Consider the following 8215-nt stretch of genomic DNA (forward strand, 5'->3'; position numbering starts at 1 on the left):
ACAGGAAAGAAAAGTTATTCAAACACCCTAAAATTCCAGATACAGGGAGTGTTCTGTAAACATTTTAGGATTTTATACCTAGGAGGAGACTACAAATATTATGTAATTCTATAGATAGAATAAGGCTATGTAGATCTTCCTCGATTTCCCAATGTGCTTTGCAAACAGTTGGTGATTCTGGAGAGGGATCTGCAAACAATTAATGATTCTACATGGAGGAGAGTGTTTATTCCCCTGATTCCACCTAGAACAGGGTGCTCTATAAATATTCCATGGTCCTAAACATAGGGAACTATATGAAGTTAGGGCTGCTACAGATAGGAGGGCATTCTGTAAATATTTCTTGATTTCACACAGAGGAGGGGGTCGTGAATGCCCACCATGATTGTGTACAAGATGGTATTCTGCAAATAGCTCATGATTTGATATGTAGGAGAGGGTTCAGAACACATTCCAAGATCTTACACAGATGAAAGGGGTCCAGCAAATACTCCTTGATTTGACCAAGAGGACAAAGAATCTCTGCAAATATCCTCCAGTGTTACATATAAAATGATATAGAAGCAGTTCATGATTTAATACACAGGAGGGTGCTTGGCAAAAGCTTGAGGATTTTGTGGGCTGTAGTGGGCTTGGCAAATCTGGTCTTATGAAGGAAAGCTAGGGGTTGGGCAGTTTTACCAATGGACACCAGAGGCCAGAGGCTCCGAATATTTCAAGTGCACATAAAAATGTTTTAGACCTAAAAACAATATTGACCCCAGAATATAAAATGGAAGCTGCAGGGGCGCCTGGGTGGCTCAGTCGGTTAAGCGTCTGCCTTCAGTTCAAGTCATGATCCCAGGGTCCTGGGATCGAGCCCGCATCAGGCTCCTTGCTCAGCAGGAGGCCTGCTTCTCCCTCTCCCACTCGCCCTGCTTGTGTTCCCTCTCTCACTGTGTCTTTCTCTGTCAAATAAATAAATAAAATCTTTTTTAAAAAAAAGGAAGCTGCAAAAATTGAAATTAATCTTCTTAATTAAAATGTCTACAAAATATAATATTAAGGCAACTAGTCAACTGCTTCTGAATTCACATGATTACATCTAATTGTATCTAGTGGGTCATGGGGGTACATTTTGTTATGCTTAATAGGATATGGGTGGGCCTTAAAAAGTCATGCCAGAAGCCCAGGAAGATCCTAAAGTGGCCCCAGATGGGGAAGGTGCTGGAAAGTACCTTTGGGAAGGTCAGAGGACTCCTATCTCCAAGCCACCTGCTGCCCCTGTCCAGCCTAGCTCCTGATCAGAACACTGACATTCCAAAGCTGGGAAACTCCCAAGAGATGGACTGGGCTCCAAATATCATCACTGATTAGGGGAAAGGAAGCCCATGACAGCAGCAGGGAAAGCCAATTAGCCAAGGGCATTACATTGTGGCAGGTGTCTGGCAGAATCAGATATTGTCATGGTCTCAGGAAGGAAAAACAGCTGTTTCTGTTTCTCCGCCTTCCTCCCCCTACACATCCTCTGAGTCTCAAGGGAGGGCTTTGAACTAGCAGCAGTACTTGGAGCAGAGTAATGGGGGCCAGAGCAAGGAGCTATGACCATAGCTAAGCCCCAGGGTCACAGGCAGGAAAGAGGAGTGTTGATCAAAGACAGTGAGGGAAAATCTGAGTCTAGGGTCTTAACATCCCAGAGCCCCGCCATAATCAATCAACCCACATGACAGCAAATATAAGATTGCCCTGAGCTAGAGGCCACAGGATGGGCAGAGGTTATAGCTCTGTTTCTCAGTTTTCTTAACCCATACCCCATTTCAATAAACATAAAAGCATCTCAGTCTCCTTTGGCACCATCTTAGATTATAAAAAAAATTTTCTTCTTCAAAAACTCTAAAATGATGAAAGAAACACATAGAAGAATATCTTTATGACTTTGGAGAGAAAGGGATTTCCTAAACCAGGCACAAAAAGCACCAACTATAAAGGAAAAGATTAATATATAGGAGTAATTCAAAATTGAATATTTCCTGTATGGCAAAAGACCTCACAAAGGGGAAAAACAAGTGACGGGCTGGGAGAAGGTACTCGCAACCAATGTAACAAAGGAATTAAATCCAGAATTTATAAAGAACTCATATAGATTAATAAGAAAGAAAAAACAATCATCCCAATGAAAAAGGATGTACGGATTTGAAAAGCATTTCTGTGAGAATGGGAAACATATGAAAAGATGTTCCATCTCCAGATTAATCAGGGAAATGCAAATTAAAACCAGAATCAGATACTGCTTTACATCCAGAGATTGACAGAAATTCTACTTCTACGTATGTGCTCCAAAGAAATTCTGGCAAGTGAGCATAAGGAGATATATACAGGGTGTTCACTGCAGCATTGAGTCTAAATGTGAACATTTGCAGGCAAACTAAGTTCTGTTATTAGAGGAACAGGCTAATAAAATATGGTTTTACTAGTCACATGACAGCACACTATGCAGCAGCTATAATGAGTGAACTAAAGCTTCTCTATGTATCAATGTGAGAAAACAGCAAGCTACAGAATGAGACACAAAGTAGGATAACATTTGGTTGAATTGTAAAACATATAAACAATGGAACTATAAATATGACAAGAAAATATGAAAGAGGGCTTTCTATCTGTGATTAAAAGTCCAGAAGCCATAAGGGTGCCTGAGTGGCTGGGTTGGTTAGGTAACCGACTCTTGATTTCTGCTCAGGTCATGATCTCAGGGTGGTGGGATGGAGCCCCGCATCCGGCTCTGTGCTCAGTGGGGAGTCTACTTGAGATTCTCTCTCTCCCTCTGCCCCTCCCCGTGCTCTCTCTCTCTCTCTCAAATAAAGTAAATAAAATCTTTTTTTAAAAATCCAGATGCCATAAAAGAAAAGATTAATAAATGTGACTACATTAAAAAAAAACCTTTATGGCAAAAACAGAGTAATAGAAAAAAACCACTATATACGAAGTCAAAACACACATGACAAACCACGGAAATATTCTTGCACCTCATACCACAAAGAGCTACTCTCCCTCATATAAGAAGAGCTCTTAGATAAGAAAAATGGACAACAGCCCAATAGAAATAAAAGGACAAAGGACACAAACAGACAGTTCATAAAGAAGGAAACTCAGATGGCTGTTAAACAGATGGAAAAACTGCTCCTCGGCTCTCATTCTAAGAAATGCCAATACAAACCACCCTGCTCCGTGTCGCAGACTGGCAATGTTCTGGAAGCCTGATAAGAGTTTGAGGCCAGAGGGCACCTTCAGAATTCCCGGTGGGTTATAAATTGGCCCAACCTCTCTGAAGGGCAATTCGGCAAAATCTATCAAAATAACACATACATAGACCTTTTTGATCCAGCAATTCCATTTCCGGGAATTTGTCCTGCATGAGTGAGATGACATTTGTATGCAATCGTTTATGGAAAGTATGGGTTGTAATAGCAAAAAAAAAAAAAAAAAAGGAAAACAACCCCATTGTCCATTATGAGGAGACTGGTAGCATAAGTTGTGATCCATCAAATCACAGAATACTATGCAGATTTGGAAAAAGAATGATAGTGTTCTCTACAGATTGGTACGGAGAAGTCTTGGATATACACTAAGTGCTGTGTGGAAAAGCAAGCGTGATAGTATCCACCTTGTATAAAAACAGTAGGAAAACAAAAATGTATGTTTGTATTTGCTTATGTATGCCAAAAGAAACTCCAAATGAACACATAAGAAATTAAAACAGTAGTTAACTCTTACAGGGGGCGAGAAACCTATAAATCATTGCTCATTTAGGGATTAAATGTAAAAACAATGAAAACACACATTACACACACACATAAATCAGTTTGTGTTTCTTCTCTGCTTAAAAGGCTCCCATAGGGGCCCCTGGGTGGCTTAGTCAGTTAAGCGTCTGCCTTCAGCTCAGGTCATGATCCCTGGGTACTGGGATGGAGCCCCGCCGTCAGGCTCCCTGCTCAACAGAGAGTCTGCTTCTCCCTCTCCCTCTTCTGTTCTCCCTGCTTGTGCGCTCTCTCTCTGTGTCGAATAAATAAATAAATAAAATCTAAAAAAAAATTTTTTAAAGGCTCCCAGAGCTGCCCCCTGAAATCACAATAAAACCCAACACTTGACTAAAGCCTAGAGGCCCTGTGTGATCAGGTACCAGCCTTCCCCTCCAACCATCTTGTCACACTCTGCCCACCTTTCTTCACCTCCTTCTACCTAGATGCTCACACAGTTGTGTGTGTCACAAAAAACCAAAAGGTATAAAAAGGTATCCAAAAATTGGAACCCTTGCACACAGCTGGTGGCCATGTAAAATGGCGCAGCTACTTTGGAAAGGAGCGTTGGCAGTTCCTCTGATGGTTAAACATTGAGTTATCAAATGACCCAGAAATTTCACTTGTACATATATACCCAAAAGAATTGAAAATATCTGTTCACACAAAAATTTGTACACAGATGTTCATAGCAACATCAGTCATAATGACCCCAGAGTGGAAACCTTAAGTGCAGATTACTAAGTGAAAGAAGCCAATCTGAAAAGGCGCATATACTGTATGATTCCAATTATATGACATTCCAGAAAAGACAAAACTATGGAGACAATATAAAGATCAGTGGTTGCCAGGGACAAGGAGTGGGGGAGATGAAGAGGCAGAGCACAGACGATTTTTAGGGCGGAGAAATTACTCTGTATGTTAATGAGGGATATATGCCATTATACTTTTGTCCAAACCCATAGAATATACAACACCAAGAGCGAATGTACAACTCTAAGGTAAACTGGGGACTCTGGGTGACTATGACGTGTCAGTATAGACTCATCCTTGCAAAAACATGTGCCATTCTAGGAAGCGATGTTGAAGATGGCAGAGGCTATGCGTGAGAGGGGGCAGGAGGTATATTGGAAGTCTCTGTACCTCCCTTTCAGTTTTGTTATAAACCTAAAACTGCTCTTAAAAAACAAGATCTTGGGGGGGCCTGGGTGGCTCAGTCGTTAAGTGTCTGCCTTCGGCTCAGGTCATGATCCCAGGGTCCTGGGATCGAGCCCCGCATCGGGCTCCCTGCTCCGTGGGTAGCCTGCTTCTCCCTCTCCCACTCCCCTTGCTTGTGTTCCCTCTCTCACTGTGTCTCTCTCTGTCAAATAAATAAAAAAATAAAATCTTAAAAACAAACAAACAAACAAACAAGGAAGAACTTGGGGCACCTGGCTGGCTCAGTCAGTGGAGCATATAACTCTTGATCTTAGGGTTGTGAGTTCAAGCCCCACATTGGTGTAGAGATTACATAAAAATAAAATCTTAAAAAAAGATCTTAAGAGCACACACACACACACACACATACCCCAAGACAGAAAAAGACATAATTAAAAAAAATTGAGCGAGTTAGTGATGGAAATGAGACTGAAGGTCACTGTAGCCAAACATGGCAAGCCAAGATTAGCAAAGTGCCCCCGGAAAGACTGAATGGGCTAGGGAAAAGCAAATCTAAATATGTCCTTCCTTTGCTCAAAACTTCCATAACTCCCCATGGCCCTCAAGAGAAAATCCAAATGCCCTGTGTTTGCCAGGCTCTGCATGAGCTGGATTCTATCTTCCTCTCAGTTTCTTTTCAAGAACATGGATCTCACTGGTGGTTTGCTTTTATGTTGCTTGAATGAACCATTCCTTTTCTCTCTCTCATTGACTCTCTCTTTCCCCCCTCTCTCCCTTTCTGTCTCTATCCCCCACCCCCCTCACATACACACACACGGTTTCCCTGAAACCCTCCCCTGCCCTTCCCACTCTCTTAGGCTCACACACACCTATACACCTGCCAAGTTCAGCTCAGACTTGACCTCCACCAGGAAGCTTCCTTGATAGAGGTTACAGCTCACACAAGAGCCCAGGGGAGGGACCAAGGTGGTGAGTTGGGGCAGCAGGGAGGAGTGGAATGGGGGGGGAGCTGGAGGAAGGAGATCAGAGGTAATGCAGGGGGGCGTGCCACCACAGAAAGCCTTATCAATCATAGTTAGGCTTTTACTCCAAGTGAGGTGGGAGCCATGAGCGTTTTGAGCAGAGGGACATAGTCTGACTTAGGATTCCTTTGTGTTCTAGAGGGTGGCTGGTGAGAGCAGAAGCAAGAAGACCCAACACCCTCGATCAGAATTAATGCCCACTTGGTCTGTGCACCCAGAACCCATGCGTGAACTGCTTTAAACAAGCAAAAGCCTTTATTTCTTTTGTTTTATATTCTAGTTATCTATAAGCAGGTGCAAAGCACAGTGGTTAAGACCAAGGGCTCCAGAGGCTGGCCCCTGGGTTGAAGCCCAGCCTCCCCACCTAATAATCCAGTGTTATTTAGTTTGTTGGAACCTCAGGGTTTTTTTTTTTTCCTTATAAAATGGGGTTGATAAATTGTACTGACCTCCACAAAATTGTGAGGATTAAATGAGTTAATCTATATGAAGGATACCAAGAGCATGGTCAGTGCTCAGTAAATATTAGCTGTTACTACAAAGTGTCTGTCTGCAGGACTCTAACAAGAACTTCTCAGGAATTCTGTGTTGATTTAATCTGGGTGCCCATAGGCAGCCCTCAGGGGAGATTGGTGGAGATTCAAGCCTCTGCTGACTGCTGGTGTCCCCCCCGCCCCCCCCCCCACCGTCCGGGGTTTGTTGTAATTCTTTTTTTTTTTTAAGATTTTATTTATTTATTTATTTAGAAAGAGCAGGCAAGCAGGGGGAGTGACAGAGGGAGAGGGAGAGAGATAATCTTAAGCAGACTCCCCCCTGAGTGCAGAGCCCTAGGTGGGGCTCGATCTCACGATCCTGAGATCATGACCAGAACCAAAGTCAAGTGTTGAACGCTTAACCGGCTGAGCCACTCAGGCGCCCCAGTTTGTTGTGATTCTTGCAACAGGTTCCTACAGAGTCTTTACCTGTTAACACTTCCAAATAGCTCCCTCCAGTGATCTATGGGCTTCCTGGACAGGTGGACATATGGGTGGAGACATTCAATTACAGGATGGAGGGCTGGCAGGGCCTCAGAGCCCTTGTCGAATGTGCATCAAGGGAAAGAAATGGAGGACTGGAATGGTCAAGCCGCCAGGCACGGAGTGCATGAGTTAGGAACAGAACCGGGGCAGGAACCCAGGTTTCTCCTCTTCAGGGCTGAGGGACTTTTGTTTCCTTTTATAAATGTTTAATTACACAAGTAAGGCAGTCTCCTCATTTTTAAAAAAAAATGCAGGTAAGTGTAAAAAATGTCTTTGATGATCACCCTGGGCCATCTGCTAGCATTCTTTTTTTTTTTTTTAAAGGTTTTATTTAACAGAGAGAGAGACACAGTGAGAGAGGGAACACAAGCAGGGGGAGTGGGAGAGGGAGAAGCAGGCTTCCCACCGAGCAGGGAGCCCGATGCGGGGCTCGATCCCAGGACCCTGGGATCATGACCCGAGCCGAAGGCAGACACTTAACGACTGAGCCACCCAGGCGCCCCTTCATCTGCTAGCATTCTTTATCCACACCCTCTGTTCTGTTTTTCACCAAAGCACCCATTTCCACTAAACATACCACCCACTGGAACAAAAAGTCCAAGAGGGCAGGGAACTGGGTCTGTTGTGTTCACAGCCGAGGTCCCAGTTTGAGGATAGTGCCTGGCACGAGCAAGGGTTCAATAAACACCTGTGAAAAGAATAAATGATATTCTGCCATCCTTCCCTCCATGCCAAAGGAATTGCTATTATCAATTTGGCTTTTTTTTTTTGTCTATTCCAAGTTACTTATTTTATGCAGGAGTTTTCCCTCAATTTGGCTTTTTTTTTTTAACCATCCAGGCCAGCACCATCCAATAAGATGTACTATAACGAAGGAGATAGTCTATATTTGCACCATCTAATACGCTAGCCGCTGGCCACATGTGGCTACTGAGCGCTTGAAGTGTGGCTGATACCACCAAAGGGCTGAATTTTAAGTTTTATTTAATTTTAATGAATTTACATTTAAATGTAAATAGCTACATATGGATGGTGACAACCGTAGCTGACAGCACTGTTCTGGACTTTTTTTTTTCCTGTGCATTTACATATGTATGTTACTGATAGACTGTTTTGCATTTTTGTGTTTTACATAAGTTTTCATGTTCCTTGTATCCTTCTGCTTTTTGCTTTATTTGGCTGAACACTATATTTTGGAAGTCCTTTCATATCAGGCCATATAGCTCTGCCCCATTCTTTTCTT

Source organism: Halichoerus grypus, chromosome 10 (assembly GCF_964656455.1).
Source record: "Halichoerus grypus chromosome 10, mHalGry1.hap1.1, whole genome shotgun sequence".
NCBI classification, from domain to species: domain Eukaryota; kingdom Metazoa; phylum Chordata; class Mammalia; order Carnivora; family Phocidae; genus Halichoerus; species Halichoerus grypus.